The sequence below is a fragment of the Panthera onca genome, chromosome D2 (assembly GCF_046562875.1).
Source record: "Panthera onca isolate mPanOnc1 chromosome D2, mPanOnc1 haplotype 2, whole genome shotgun sequence".
Taxonomy (NCBI): domain Eukaryota; kingdom Metazoa; phylum Chordata; class Mammalia; order Carnivora; family Felidae; genus Panthera; species Panthera onca.
This window is the reverse complement of record NC_138349.1, coordinates 62,237,004-62,254,236: the sequence shown is the minus strand read 5'-3', so window position 1 is coordinate 62,254,236 and position 17,233 is coordinate 62,237,004.

Here is a 17,233-nt window from a genome sequence, read left to right as displayed (position 1 = left end):
TAGTTAGGGCGGCAATGTCTTCTTGATCCCACTCTTTGATTCTTGGACTCCAGGCACAGGGATATGATCGATTTTGTATTTATATCGCCGGTGGCAGCCTCAGAGATAGATCAGTTTTATATTGTTCTGGGAGTCATTCCTGGAGGCCCATCTGAGAACCTGCTCCTTTAGCCCTTCCATCAAGTCAGTAAACGGAATTTTCTGCATCGAATCCCTTCCTGCTCAAAACAACTAGAGTCCTTTATACTTGATGCATCGAACCTTGGCTGTTAGAGCCTTCAAGTGGTTTATATTAAAGTGACTCCTGCACCTAGTCCTTTTCCTAGAATCTAAATCTCAAATTTGACATGAAAATGAAGACGGACAAGAAGGGTCATTTTCAAAGAAAAGACATGGAAGTGTGGGAACCAGGTGCCACACTGTGGCATTGACTTTTTACTAGACCAGGTGTTCCCTGTGGTGAATGTCACTAATGTCTTATAGAGGGTTTAGGTCACTGCAGATTGTATTGACAGCAGGGTTTTGTCTTGTTTTGTTTTTGTTGTTGTTAATTTCCCCTTTTCCTTTAGCTTTCTTGGTGCTAAAAGGCAGATGAAGGTAGCTTAAATAGGGGAGGGGTACGTGTGTTTGCCGGTTGCCTGGGTCTTCCTTAATTGTTGAGGATAGATCAGTGAGGATAATGTAGTCATCTTTCCTAGTGGGGAATGTAGTTTGGTGTGGGAATAATTGAATTGGTAATGGGAAGGTGGAAGTGTTGTTTTGTGTTGAAATATTCATTTCTCCCATAACTGTTGAGTAAATGTAGCCATTAGTGTATGCATACAATCTTCCTTAATCCTCTGAGTATTCTGGCAGCAGGTAGACACTTCCTGCTGAGAAACATTTGAGTGAGATGAGCATTTTTAAAAGAGCATGAATCTGTTCACCATCTGGGGAGGCAGGAATTATTCTTCCGTGTTCAGCATGAATTCAGGTGACTTCAGGAGAGGGGAACAGTGATGTTGCTCTAAATTTTGGCTGTCTACTGAATTCAGCTTTCCTTGTAGCAGCTGTAGCTGAAGATATTCCTGACCCAACAATAGCTTAAAGGCAGAACATCACAGAAAGTGGGGGATGCCTCTGAGGTCTTTCAGACAAGGGATAGTCATAGGTGGCATCTGTTTTTTTTATATGAAAGGCATTGTTTTTTTTTTCCAAGATGGCCCTGAAACCATTTTCAGTATTCTGTAGAAATTACTTCTTAAATATTTGGTTGCCTGAACAGCAAATGGCCTTGCCTCACTCAGAGAAAGTGTCCCCACTCTTTGTATGTTTTTATTTATTTCATTTAATTAACACACATGTAAATGTAAATAAAAAGTTATTACGGTGCATCAAATATTAATTCTTGTAATTAACTTTGAAGGTATGTACTATTATTTTTCCCATTTTTATAGGTGGAAAGACCAAGGAACAGAGAGATTAAGGAACTTACTCATGGTCACACAGCTGGTAAACCAGGATTCAAAACCATGTAGCAGCTCCAGAGTTCCTGCTCTGAACCACTGTGGCACAGGTAGCTTATCTTTCCCTTCTTCATCTCAGAGAATGCGCCATCTTGTCTACAAGGTGTGGGATGCTGCATTTCGTACAGATTGTGTACTCCTGAGGGGGCCCAGTCAAGAGGGCTCAGGGAACAAAGCCTAACCCTGTCCTCTGTTCACCAGACTGTGTGTTCTGGTGTGTTGCACCCACCCAGAGTCGGATTTGGACTACGGTGCCATAGGGGATACCAACAACTCACTTTGAGGCCCACTCCTCCATCCACAACTGGACCATTCCCCTTTCTGTCTCTTTCAAAAAACCTTGTAGCTTCAGTGATTTTCTAAGCATGGGCAAGAATCTGACATGATAAATAACATGAAACTGTACTTCTTAATATCTGTTTGTTATCTGCATAAAAGCCTCTAGGTATACTTAAAGTCAGTGTTAGCTTCTCTTGCCTATACCACAGAACTAATATTTAAACCCTTTCATTATGTTCATAGCCTTTTTCTGGGAATCTTTTGAAGTACTTCAAGTCCCTCAATTATAAAGCTGCTCAAGAATGAAAAAGCAAAGTCACCATAAAAGTTAAAGTAAAGTATTAATTAAACTGTGGAACCCAACTGCCTTTTATAGCATTGTTTCTAAGGGAAAATGTGTTCTGAGTTTCATTTTTGGATGCCTGGAGAGTTTTTCCCTCTAACCTAAGGGGTTGAGAATGTAAAAGCGACTGGTGCTCACAACGAGGCGGTGGCTGTTTATGTGACTTGGCCGTCTGCAGCTGAGTGTTCACAGCTTGGTTCACCTCCTCTGACTGGCTTCCCAAATCCACTCTTGCCATCCTTCAATTCATTCTTGACACAGGCAGCTAGACTGAGCTTTAAAAATGCAAGTGTGATTATGACACTCCTCTTCTTAAAATCCTTGAATGGCTTCTAATTGCCATTAGGATAAGAGCCTTAACACGGCCGATGAAACCATCTGGCCCCTGTCCAGCCCTTCAGCTGCATCTTGATCTCTTCTCCTCTGTCCCTGTGCTTTAGCCGTATTGCTCTCCTTTTAATTAGTTCTGATAGTCTGAGCTCTCTCTCACTGTAGTTTCTTCACATATGCTTTTCCATTTACCCAAAATAGTCTACTCCTTTCCCTTCACCTGGCCAACTGCCACTCATCCTTCAGATCTTCAACCTAAATTTGACTTTCTCAGAAAAAAATGTTTTTGTACTCAAGGCATCATGTAGTTTTCCTTTCTAACACTTATTACAGGTTAAAATTAAATTTATTTAATGTCGTTCTTCTTGGGTAGAGTGTAACTTCTATCAGGGAGGGGCCATGTTTGTCTTATTATTTTTTTCTTCTGGCATCCAAGAAGTGTTGAATAAATAGTTTTTGAATGGATGGATGGTGAATGAATGAATGAATGAATAAACTAACCAGATTTAACTTGCGTATGTGACTGTTTTCTTTCCCCACTTGTACTTCAAATTGCCTGAAGGTAGGGGCCATATCTTTACTCATTTTTATAGGGTCTAAATTGTCTAGTACAGGGCTTTGCAAATAGTGAACCTAAGTAAAGAATTGCTAATTAATTGACCTGTCAAGCTCAGATGAATTAGTTAAGGTATGGAAAAATAAGGTCAGGATGAAATATATTGGGTCATTCTAATGAAAGAGTGCAGTCTGGTGTTTCAAAGTACAGTGATATATTGGTCCCTGCTTATGCCCAGTGATCAACAATCTAGTAGATTATGCCCTATATAGAGCCCTCTTTTTTCAACCTGACTGCTTGTTTAATGGATGATTTTATCACCACTAAAGGTGGTTGGTTGGTATAGGTGAAGGTCTTTGACCTGGGTTAGTAACAGCTGCTAATTGTATTTCCTCTTTTGTTTCTGAGAGTAATTGGTATTTTTCAACAACCTGTTGAGCTGCCGAGGGACACCTGTAATAGGTAGCTGATCAGACACATCGAGATGATGGAAATGAGACGTCTCAGGTTTGATCTTTTAATTTATTAATTTTGTATGGGAGCTGATTTTTATAGCTACAGACCATACTTACCATCTCCGCTGTTATCCATCTTTAATTCTTCCTTTTGCAAGAAGACAGGACAGACTCCTGAGCCTCTTATTCAGAGGGCACAAACAAATCCTTCTCCCTATGCCTATCGATTTTGACTTAAGTTAGTGAAGTTCCACTCTTTTTTTCTTCCTTTCTACATTAAAAAACTCCCCTGTGCTGTGAAGAAAGACAGGAAATCTAAAAATAATAAGAATAGATTTTGCATCTTCTCTCGCCCTGTCTGATTATCGTCGTCATCACCTTCATTTTCAATATTGTCTTGGCATATTGTACTTTCTAAGCCCTTTCACATATGTTTATTTCATATGCTCCTCTTCCAATAATTGCCCAATTGATAGCTGAGGAATCCTGGGCTCGCAGAAGTCAAATGACTTAGCTACAAGTTCATACGGCTAGATAATGAGTGAAATTGGGGATATTTTCCAGGACTTTTCTGGTTGTAAAGAACAAAACCTCAGTATATAGCTACTAGCTTAAGAAAAAAGCAATATATTACAAAGAGCGTGTAGTGGTTTACGAACTGGAACAGGCCACAGGTGCAGGCCAACTCTGGAGACTTTCAGAAGTGGAAACGGAAACCTGAAGCCTGCAGGCATTTCTTAATTCTTATCATATCTGCTTCTTTTGGGGTATTGGTATGATAGGGTCAAACTTCCCCATGTAGTGGGGGACATGGCGTCACTAGGGCTCCCCTGTTTCGTGTGCAGTGTACAATTACGCTGCATCCAAGTGTCGTGATATCACTGTAGATTCATAGTTTTATTATGGCAAATTTCCAGCAGATGGCACTCAAGTGTCTTCTCTAACAAAAACCAGTAAAATGATTTGAGGGAGGTACAGTTTTCTATTTGCACAAAGGTGCTTTAGTGGGTACTGGGGACTTTGTCTTTCAGCAGCTCTGGGATTACACTCTTCCTGATTGTAACCAAAGGAGAAAGAGAAATCTGCCCTTCAAGCTCCAGCAGAAAGAACCTAGACAATAACTTTGATGGATCTCATTGTGGATCGATTTCTATGGCTGGGAGTAAGGTTTCATGAGTGACCCTGCAGATAGCACAGTCCTCCCCATGGCTCCCTAGTGTATATACATCCACCCACACTCTTCATTCCTTATGTAAAATTCCAACTGCTGCTTAAATAAAGTAGTGAGTCTGCATGTAATCACAGATACACTCACTGCTCCTTCAAGTAGGTATTTCAAAGTATCATCAAGTATTGCATCTACTAACAGGTCCAAGGGCTTTGGAAGAAATGTCTTTCTCTCAGGTCAGATATGATATGCCAGATTTTGAATCCTGGGGGCAATAGACTAGTTTAGCTATTTCTAACCTGTCCAAGATACAACAATGCAGGAAAAAGAGAGTAGCTAAAATAAAAATTCCTGTTTGAAAAAAAGGAGGAAGGATAAGCAACAAAAGGGGTACAACTCCAAAGAATATTCCATATTCCATTCCACAGGACCAGTGAAGCATATCTATTTTTGGCTCACTGTCCTGGTTAGTGTTAGATCTTTGGAATTCTGTCTCCACAAAATTTTGCCTTGATCACTTCTCTTCGTGGCCACAGTAGATAGGGAGACAGCTCATGGGAGGCTGTATTCTTCCAGAAGCCCAGTTGCTGTCATTATGGTTACAGGAACCCAGGGATTGCCTTAGAAAAGGAGCAGTTACAGGCTTCTAGTTTCAGAGTTTCTTCAGCCCTTCTTGTAAAGGGCTAGTGGGCTATCAAAGCTGAGTTCATGCTGATGAGCTCGGTTGATTTATAACCAACCAGAAATCTTGTTGAGTCCTAATAGTTGACTTTGGACCCTGCCTCTGAAATTTACATCTTCTAGAAACATACCCCTAGGACTTCACTCATCCTCCTATGGCCTCCCTTTAATAATTTCTCCTTGGCCTCTGCCTCTAAGGCAACTGAAGCAATAGGTAGAGTGCGTAAAACAGAGCTCTGGCCCCCGTTTGCATCCCAATCATTTGCACCTTACAATGTGAAAAATTACTACCCTCTTTCAGGGGGTTGTGCACAGCAGGAGCTGTTTGGGAGAAATCTGTGTGGTCGGGCTTTCCTTATTTCTAGGTTACTCCCAGGTATACCCTCTCTTTGTTTGTGGAATGACTTCACTGCAGAGCAGAAGGTTCATGTCGAAGAGTTTTGCAGGTAGCATGGTTTTCTGACCCTTGGCAGCTTTGGATCACTGGCTACAGACAGAAACGGGCTCTGTCTTAACAGTGCTGTATATCTACTTACTTCCTACCATTTGAAGAAATGCCGTCTTGCATTGAAGGTTACCCTCCATTTGAAGGACCTTACTGAAGGCTAAAAGCAGGACCCAACATACTCTGATTTCTTAATATTTTTCTACGAAGCCACCAAACTGTTATCATGGTCTGTCTGCCCAGGTATAATAAGGTAATAGTTAACATCTACGCTCTGTTTTCATGTAAGATGGATTGCCACCTTCCCAGCTGGCAGTGGTGTGATTTTCCCTGCCTCTGTGTCCTATCAACCAAGCCTGGTCTACTTTTAAGTCTCTGCCATCTGTCTCAGTCTAGTTCCTGATACTAGTATCTGTGTTAGGAATCTTTGGGTTGCCAGTGACGGAAACTGAAGTGTAACTAGCTTAAGAGCAAAAGGCAGAGGGGAGAAGTATTGGAAAGGTCCTGGGTTGCTTATGTGAGAGCCGTAGGGAGAGGCAGCTCTCGAGACTTGTGTGACTGGAACGGGGGATTGATTCTTTGTATCTATCTTGTATTCTAGATTCTCTCTGCATATTAGCTTCATTTGCTCAGACCCTTCCACATAGCTGCAGGGAGCTCTGGTCGCATCCTCACACCTTACAAAGCAGGAAGATGGATTCTTCCTTTCCTGTTCCAGGAGAAAATATCCGAGTAGGGCTCTGACTAGCCCTGCTTGGACCAGTTGTTGAGGCTGAGGGGTGGGGCTGGCATCACTTAACTAACTCACTGGCCTACTTTTCAGATGTTGGGAACTCCTACCAGAATGACACTGGCTGAATTCTTAGTGTCTTGGTTGTTTTCACGGGTGGTCAACACTAGATATCCCCATAATTTCAAAAACACACCTGTGGAACTGATAATTTCCTTTTAATAGTAGATATAAAAACCACTATCCATTATCTTCGGAGACAACCAACTTTCTTTAAAGATACTGCCAATTTTTCTTGCTGATGCCATCCTTCCAGTTTTGGAAAAACAGTCACATTCCGCCCAAATTATGCTTTTGATGAATGTGGTCCCTGGATATTCAGCTGGGACAGTGATCTACAGAGACAGCAATTGAAATGGCCAATCACAGGAGCCACTAAATCACGCCTGAGTGCATGTGTGTGATTAACAGCAGGTGCTGAGGATGTCAGAGCTGGCAAATTGGAGTCTTCCTTTCTCCTCACCTTAGCGATGCTTTAGGTTTCCCTGGAACTGAAATTTCTGCAGAAAAGATAAACTTTGTCATAAACAGCTGCTCACTGGATACTTAGAATAGATAGCTTTGCAGTTGCTTTTTAAAAACGTATTTCTTGTCTTTCTAGCTTGACTATGAACCCTTTGGGATCAGGGACCAGAGTTTGTAAGTTATTTATACACCTGGAACAGTTTCGTGTTCACAGAGGTGTTTAGCCAGAGATGTTTGGAGGGTTGTTATGAAGGCACGTAAAGAGGTCAGATGTTGGCATCATTGGCTTTAAAAAGTGCACAGAAAAGGCTTTCCAGTCTCAAGTGCACAAACAGCTGTGGCTGTGGAATAAGCATTGATCTTGGAGACAGTAGCTATTTGAGTTCTAGTTCTTTTTCCTACCTTGACTAATATTTTTGAGCAAGAATATTTATTAAATCAACAAACGTTTTATTGAATGACTATTATGTGCTAGGACCTGGAGGTAACAGCAGACTTGATGATAAAGTCCCTTCCCTTATGGAGCTCCCCCCACCCCCCACCTTTGGGAGAATACAGATTAACAAGCAAGATAATGAGCAAGACAATTATAGATGATCAGAATTCTCATGAAGGAAGGATGGAATGATAGTAACCGGCAAAGGCTTTTAGGATAGGGAGGAAAGGGGTGAGATTCATAGGAGTTAGGAATGCAGCCTCTGGCACGAGACAGATCTGAATTTGAACTTCAGTTTCTTCCACTTACCATCTACGTGTCCTAGGGAGAGTTACATAACATCTCTGAAGCTCTTTTTTTTTTTTTTTTTTTTTTTCATTTAGAGTACAGGGCTATATGCCAACCGTATAGGTTGTTGTAATGATTAAGTTAAAATGCATATAAAGTGAGTAAGTATTCTGTCCATTGTTCTCTCAGCTATGACAAAACGATTTTGAATGTCTTTGCTAGAAAGTTCTAAATTTCAATGATTTTTGTGCTCCAAATTTCTTTCTTTAAAAAAGAAAAGAAAAAAGTAACCTTTCTGATTAATTTCCAGCTTCCAAAGTCTTTCAGTGAAACAGAAGATGGATAATTGTCGTTTCTACTTAACTTTGCAATCTTCTGAGCTCAGTATCTTTAAATAGGAAGCAGCCATAAATCTTGCAAAGTTCAAAATCCATTACCTAAGGATATGGTTAATGTCTCCCATCTTGAAGTGTAATTATCTTTTTAAGAGCAGAGTTGGCTAAAGAAAGCCACGGTTGATTTAAAAAAATTCCAAATCAACCATTAAATCAACAGTTGCTCTTAATTTAATTCATTGCATATGGTTCCAGGTGTGGGTGCACCAAACCAAAGGATTTGTGGGATGAACAGAATTGGATTTCTATTTCTCTGTATATTTACATGTAAACAGATTAGAACGGATGGTTTCCCATACCTTGCCACTCAGGGATCCTGTGGCACACATCACCTTAACTGGTGGCAGGCCTACGATGCCAAGTCCCAGTGGTCTTTAAGGCAGGAGCACGTTGTTCTATACTAGAACTAGTGTTCTAGTTCTACTCTACTAGTTCTACTAGTAGTGTTCTACTCTAGACCAAGAGGTGGATACATGTGTTCTATTTCCAGCCACTTATTGTGTGAATCTGTGCATCCCTTATCCTTCCGTGCAAATGTTTTAAGCATTCTGTCTGTATATTAGCTATGAAATCAGTTCCACAGAGGCTAAAATCTCTGCCTTATACAATCTCTTTGGCTTCAAAGCATTGTCCCCAGAAGACTTTTGTTTAAATGTTTATGGAGGAAAGAGCTTGTAAAAAAACTAATTTCGTTCATCAGTATACTACAGTTGGAAGTTAAGGGTGTCAACCGTCCACTTTTGCTATGTATTTGAGTTATCACCAATCAAGAACCATCTGAGCCATATGGGTTTGAAATGCGGCTTTCTTAATTGCCCAGTAACTGCCGCCTTCTCCTATATTGTTTTGATGTGTTTGACTTAACTGTGTTGAAGGACAGAACTTGGACCAGAAGATCAAATGGGACTTCCTGGTCTCCTCCCAACCCTCCCCCCTCTGCTCCTCACCCCCCCCCCCCCAGCCCCCATGAAATTCAAGACAGCAGGATGCAAATTAGGGCTGATGTGGTTTACCCACTTACCCAGTCACTGGCATGGAAGCTGGGGAATCACAGGGACAGTCCCTGGTGGGCCAACTGCATAGTGACAAAAAAAGAAAGGAGAGGGGAGTGTAGATGAGGGAGGGAGGAGGGAGAGACAGAGAGAGAGAGGGAGAAAGGGAGAGATGTTCCATGCTGTTGCTTCTGAGCCTCCCACTAGTTCTTGGACTTTCTCAGGGGAGAAGATCACTTGTCTGTGCCTTTGAGAAGAGCTGCTCTTGGCAAGCTGTCCATTTCTCTTCCGGTTTTCAGTTTCATTTTCTTTTTAGGTGTTTATATCTTCATTAGTCCAGGTTCCTAGGTGCACCATCCTCTGGCACCCTAACTGTCTTGTCCTCTTGGGCTGCTTCGTTCTCCAGTACTTTCTGACCTTCTCACCCTCCTCTAATACACCTGCCCCCTCATGTGTTTCCTCAGTCTTCTATCTCATCTCCAGAGCTAGTTTCTTCTTTGATGTTCGTGTTTGGTTACTCTATAACATTTTTTTTTTCATAGCAATCTTTGATGCCTTAACACAAAGTTATGATTGATATGAAAATTTCAGGTTTCAAAGTAGGCAAGTGGGGAACATGTTTTATTCACAGAAAATTTATCTGCTCCTCAAATGACGTAGAGCAGGCAATAGCCTCTTCTGCTTACCCACAAAATTGCTGTTGGCTGTGGTCATCTCCCATAGCTGGATTTTATCCTTAACCCGGATCTCTGACAGACTGAATCAAATTGATTCAAAAGTCTTCTCTCCAATATGACAGTGTCTGATTTAGCGTGAGAAGGGTTGAAGGGACTGAGATGTTCAGCGTTACAGAAGAGAAACTCTCTGGCGAACATGGCGTCTGCTTCTTGTATTTGAAGTGCTGTTATTTAGAGAGAGGTTGTTCTTTTTTATCTAAGGGGTCTGAGTTAAAGAGAGCTGGATTAGGAGCTTTTCATAGGCTGACCTGCAGACGTGGAAACCTCTTCATCCAGGAAATAGACTGCCTTCGCTTCCTGACTTTGAAGATGTTTAAGCAGACGCTAAATGACTACATGCCTCAGTGCTGCAGGATGCCTCCTGTGTGTGGAATAAGGTTAGGCTAATGACTTCTGGGGTCCCTTCCCATGCTGAGATCTAATGGTCTTTCAGTGCCTTCTCTCCTCAACTAGTTGTATCTACTGCTCAAGGTCTGGAGGAGCATTTGAAGAAAAGGACTAAATGCTTCACACTTCCACAGTTGCCAGATTTCTTAGTTTTGTTAAAGGCAACACAACTTTGAGAAGTCTTGGCTAAGAGATGTTAGAAGAAGCTTTTAAGGAACTGGGGAACCAAGGGATATTGTCCTCATATTAAAACAATGCTTTAAGATCGCAAAATTTTGAGGAAATTCATGTCAGCCTGCGTCATAGTCTGTCTGGTTTTGATGGCTGCAATCTCGAGTTCTTAAAACCGGAGTCGATTTTTATATAAACTTAATAATTGAAGTATGTATACAGGGACGTGTTTACAAGTCTTAAGTGTACAGCTTGATGAAGTATCACAAAGTGAACACAGATGGATAATCACCATATAGATCAAGAAATATATTACCCAGGAATAGAACTGCACCCCCAAGGCTCCTACCCTTCCCATCTGTGTTCTTTCCCCGTCTCTATCCCATTACCTTCTCCCCAGAGGCAACCGTATCCGGATTTCTAACATTATAGGCAGGTTTGGCCTGATTTGAGGTTTATATATTCACACCAGCAGCATATAAACATTCTAGCTGCTCCCCATTCTTTTTTTTTTTGCTCCCCATTCTTTACAGCACGTTCCTTTTACCTTCACCACTTTGGTGTACTGATGTCATACCGGTTTTAAAATTTGCATTTCGCTGATGACTAATAAAATTAAACACCTTTGCATATGTTTGCTGGCAATTCAAATATCTTCCTTTTTAAAAGTTTTGCTCAATTTTCTACTGGATCGTCTGCATTTTTTTCTTGGACGTGTAGACATTCTTTGTGTTTCTGTCTATGAGATAGAGGTCAGGTCCCCCCTACCCCCAATCAAACCATCCAATCTACTCAGCACCATTATTGAAAGTAAAACATTTTCCCCGCTGCTATGCTGTGCCACTCTTGACATAAGTCAGTTCTCCACAGAACTGTGGGCCTATTTCTGGACTCCTCTTCTGCTTCACTGGCCTATTTGTCTAGTTTGTCTCAATTACTGTAGCTTCATAACTTGCTGTAACTCCAATTTTGATCTGCTTTAAGATTGTATTACTTATTCTTGGCCTGTTGCATTTCCACATAAAATTTTGAATCAGTTGTCAATTTCTATAATTAAAAAAAAAATCCCGCTGGGATTTGGAGACAACTGACATCTTTACACCATTAACTCTTCTGATCTACGTTTTACAGGTTTCTATATAGAGGTCTTCTGCATCTTTTATTAGATTCGTTCCTAGGTTTTTAAGTTTTTTTAAAGGCAGATATCATTTAAAATATTATTTTCTATTTGCTTGTAGATACAATTATTATAATCAATTAACTTTTACATTGACCTTTTATCTAGGTAACTTAGTAAATACACTTATTAAGTACAACAAATCATATGTAGATTCTCTTGCGTTTTCTACCTACACATGATAGTATCTGCAAATAGTAACAGCAATTTTATTTTACTTTTTTTGTCCTTATACCATTCATTTCTTTCCTTTTTTCTCTTTTTATTGAAGTGTAATTCACATAGAGTGTTACATTACTATCAGGTGTACAATACAATAATTCAACACGTCTATACATTGTTCGGTACTTATCACAGTAAATGTACTCTTAATCCTTTATTTCACTCATCTCCCTACCCACCATCTCTCTGGCAGCCACCAGTTTGTTCTCTGTATTTAAGAGTTTGTTTTTTTGTCTTTTTTTTCTTTGTTTTGTTTCTTAAATTCCACATATAAATGAAATCATATGGTATTTGTCTTTCTCTGGATGACTTATTTCACTTGACATTATACCCTCTAGGTTCATCCATGTTGTTGCAAATGGCAAGATTTCATTAAATTTTTTTTTAATGTTTCTTTATCTTTGGGAGAGAGAGACAGAGAAAGAACACGTGACTGAGGAAGGGACAGATAGATAGAGCGAGACACAGAATCCAAAGCAGGCTCCAGGCTCTGAGCTGTCAGTACAGAGCCCAACGTGGGGCTTGAACCCATGAACTGTGAGATCATGACCTGAGCCGAAGTTGGACGCTTAACCTACTGAGCCACCCAAGGGCCCCAAGATTTCATTTGTTTAATGGCTGTGTAATATTCTGTTGTATATATATACCTCATCTTCTCTATCCATCCATCAGTCGATGAACATCTGGGGTGTTTCCATATCCTAGCTCTTGTACCTAATAGTGCAATAAACATAGGGGTGCATATATCTTTTCAAATTAGTGTTTTTGTTTTCTTTGGTAATACCCAGTAGTGGCATTACTGGATCATATGGTAATTCTATTTTAAGTCTTTTGAGGAACCTCCACACTGTTTTCCACAGTGGCTGCACCAGTTTGCATTCCCACCAACAGTGCACAAGATTTCCTTTTCCTTCACATTTTTGCCAACACTTGTTATTTCTTATGTTTTCGATGTTAGCTATTCTGACAGGCGTAAAGTGATTCTAACCTACAGAATGAGAGAAGATATTTTCAAATGATATATCTGATAAGGGGTTAATATCCAAAATACATAAAGAAGTAATACAACTCAACACCAGAAAAACAAATAATGTGATTAAAAAATGAGCAGAGGGCCTGAATAGACATTTTTCCAAAGAAGATATATAGACTGCCAAAAGACAAATGAAAAGATGCTCAACATTACTAATCATCAGGGAAATACATATTAAAACCACAATGAGAGGCTGCCTGGGTGGCTCAGTTGGTTCACTGTCTGACTCTTGATTTCGGCTCTGGTCATGATCCCGGGGTCATGGGATCAAGCCCTGTGTCGAGCTCTACACTGAGCATGGAGCCAGCTTGGGGTTCTCTCTCACTCTTTCGCCTCTGCCCCCTCCCCGATTTGTGTGCATGTTCTCTCTCTCTCTCTCTCTCTCTCAAATAAAATAATAATAATAAATCATAATGAGATATCACTTCTTATTCTCCTTCCTTCCTTCCTTCCTTCCTTCCTTCTCCTCTTCCTCTCTTCATCTGTTTCTTTTTTTTAATTTAATTTAATTTTATTTTTTGCTTTACTGCACTGGCTAGAATCTCTAAATAGAAGTAGTGATAGAGATCTTTCTCTTCTCATTCCCAATCTTAAAGGGAAACCTTCAGCATATCACCATTAAGTGTGAATATTTGCAATAGGTTTTCTTTCTTTCTCCTTTCTTTTTTCTTCCTTTCTTTCTTTCTTTCTTTCTTTCTTTCTTTCTTTCTTTCTTTTCTTTCTTTCATAGATATCCTGTATCAGTTTAAGTAAATTCTATGTATAGTTTTTTGAACCAAGGTTTTCTGACTCCAGTCTCTATAATCCTAGTTTTGACTTTTATACAATTTTCATTTACCTATTATAAGCACCATTTGGCATTTTATAGGTTTCAGTATTTGCATTTTTGGAGGGATGGTGTGGGGGAGCATCAACACTTGTGTCTCTGGATGTTGCCTGCAATTGAAATTGTGGGAGCATGTCCAGTGTGCCTGATGGAATTTGTTCAATTCCTCTCCCTCCCTCACTTTTGCCTATTCGTGTCTCAAAAGTAAGTTCCAACTTCCCAAACCTTCTTTGACTGAATTTAATAACTGCATATAGGTATTAATCTTTTTATGTTCTTCTAATATATGAGGTAGAATAGGTCATTTTCTTTATCATCATTTTATTGCCAGAGATGTTCAGGCCCAGTGAAATGGAGAAGATTCTCATGGGTCAAAGAACAGGTGAGTGCAGGGTTGACACTTCCAAGCAGTGTTCATAATTATCCTAATTCTCTACCCCAAAGTGGAGACATTGTTCCTCATAAAGCTGGCAATTTTCTTGCTTTTTATTTATTAAATAACAATCTTATAACAGCATTCAATTCAAATTTAAAAAGAAAAATAATCTATAATGCCTCCATGAAAGTGTTGCCTCTCTTCTAGTTTTTGTATGTTTCTCACTAGTCTTTTATTAAACACTTGTTAAATTGATGTGCTTGAAAATTGATAATCCTTTTGGGGGTGCCTGGGTGACTCAGTCAGTTGAGCATCTGACTCTTGATTTCAGCTCAGGCCATGGTCCCAGGGTTGTGGGATCAAGCCTGCACTGAGTATGGAGCCTGCTTAAAATTCTCTCTCTCCCTTTGCCTCTCTCTCCTGCTTGTGCTCTCTCTCTAAAATATCTAGAAAAAGAAAAGAAAAAATAATCCTTTTGGACAAACTAAAAGCCATAGAAATGCAACAAATGTGGGATTTGTTAGAAAATTTAAACTCTTCTTTCTTGGAAAAATCATAGTAGTGATAGCTGTTGGACTATTCGTAGACTTCCTTCTATTTTGATGAAGTGGTTGTGGTGTAAATTATTTTATCGTGATTTTACTCTAGGGCCTTTAGAATTAGATTTTGCTGTAGTCAGCTTTGATTTAACGCTTGTATGCATTACAGGTATTAGAAAAAAAATCCCATTCGCCCAAAAGTCTTTGGAGCACCAGCAAACTAATTAAAGCTACCCAACTAAGTAAATTCATTTTCGATTATCAGTAACACAGTGAATTCTTTTTTTAAGCATAAAGTTTGCTCAGTACTTGAGGAAAAAAACCCAATCTATCATATACAGTGTATCATATACATATGCAGTGTATATCATACACATACTCAGTGTACCTGTAGATTTACAAGTGTTTCTCTTCCAATGATTAAATCTAAGTCATTAAAAAAAAAAAAAAAGAAGTGTTTCAGTTTCTTTTTATTGCAAAGACCATGGATTAGCTCAGATGGCTAGAGTAAGACACTAAAAGGTCCAAGGACATGGGTTTTAAAGGTGGGTTGACAACTAATTGGCTTTGTCTGTTTTATGACCTTATGATCACTTCTTATATGAATGAATCTGTCATTCTTATATGAATGAATCTAGGCATTCAGTAATTACTGAATGCCTAGCATTGTCACACAGAAATGTTTGATGTGATTTTATAAATTCTATATTACTTAGTTATTAATCAAGCAAAAATGTGGGGTCATTGCAAATGCCTCTGTTAAGTATCAGGAAAACATCTTAATTTTCAGTACACTGGATGTTGGTTTAGTGGTAATACATTTTATTTAAAGGGATCCACCTGTATTTATAGGGGGGAACCTGTTCTGGTCCCTGCTTTGTCACCAATTAAAAATAGGGCAAACATTTTCTGAGCCTAAGTTTCCTAATCTGTATAATGAAGTTAGTAATGCTTGCCCAATTTATCTCCAGCTTGAGATGAAGGTCAAAATAGAAAATTTAAGTGTACATACTCTTGGTCAGGATTCTAATGATAGAAGACATGTTTTGATCTTCTGTCTTTCGTGTCGTTTGTTATACATTTGGTGATTTCTGTTAGGTTAAGGTAATATTCAGCAATACTTATAAACTAGTGGATATCCGGTCAGAAACTAAGACCTGGCTTAGGAGGCACTGTGGGATGACAGGTAACTCAGAAATCTCTGGAACCAATGCCTATGCAGGTTTTAGAAGTAGGGTTAGAAAGAGTCAATAGTTGCCTTGACATTGTACCAACATCTCCCCTGTGTTGGAGATTGAAACCAACTAAGACTCTCTAAACCTTTTTGTAGCCAATGATATAAACCTCCTCAACTGTGAGTTTGTCATCAGAGTGCTTTTCAGGACCAAAACATACAGAGATTTGAAACTCTCCTTGTCCAATTCTTTCTAACTTTTGAATGCTTTACTGGACTCATGGTGATTGACCAAGTAGAGAGAAGAAGGAGACAGAAGAAAAAAGAACCAAAAGAGAGTCTGGGTTCTTTACCATCAAGATAGCCGTTTTCTTTCATTTATTAATTTGTTGTCATTGGCTTATTTGTTTGTTCATTCATTCAAAATCAATTGAGAAGCTGTTATGGATCCAGTTGTATGTCCAGTGCTCCATTTACAAACATGAGTACCTCTGTCTTGCATCAAATGTGGAAAATCAATTTGTAAATAACTGTTGCTTGTATTCTTTAGTCCACAATGACTCTGGCTCCGTGTGTGTGTGTGTGTGTGTGTGTGTGTGTAATTCAGGTTGATGTTAATTCCTCAACTTTAGTTTCCATAATTTCTGGTGACAAGATCCCACCTTTTTTTAGGAAGCTGCCCTTACCCAACCTTCAGCCATGTAGTTTGGGTAGGATTGACTCTGGGGCTCTGGCATCAGATTGGCTTAAGACTATCATTTGCCCCATTTCTGCATATGGAGTGGGAGCAAAACTCAAGCAGTGTCAGTGAGGCATTGGTAAAATTTAAGCACACATTTTCTGGAACTTCTGAGAAAGAGAAACTTTCTTTGTCCTATGGATGGTGCGAGAAGAGATTATGACATCTTGAATGGCTCTTGCCTTTTTTTTGCTGACAAGATGGGCGTGCCTGGAGCTACTAAGTTACTGACATGGTGGTCTGAGGGTGAAGCCAAGACCACAAAAGGCAGATCAAGGAGAGAATGAAATCAGGTACTGGTGATAATGTTTGGGCTGCTGGATGGAGCCTCACAGAAGCAACTTATCTCTAGATATTTCAGTTACATAAGCCATTAAATCTCATTGGTTTTTATATGTTTTTTTAATTTTAATTTTTTTAAGTTTTTCATTTATTTTGAGAAAGAGTGTGAGCAGGGGAAGGACAGAGAGAGAGGGAGAGAGAGAATCCCAAGCAGGTTCTGCACCCAATCAGCCTGCAGAGCCTGATTCGGGGCTTGAACTCACAAAACTGAGATTGTGACCTGAGCTGAAATCAAGAGTCAGTCGCTTAACTGACTGAGCTACCGAGGCGCCCCTAGTCTCCTTAGTTGTTAAAGGAGCTTTATTGATTTATAACTTAAATATCATAAAATTCACCCTTAATGTTTTTAAAAAGAGTTTAAATAGTGAAACCGTTTTAATGG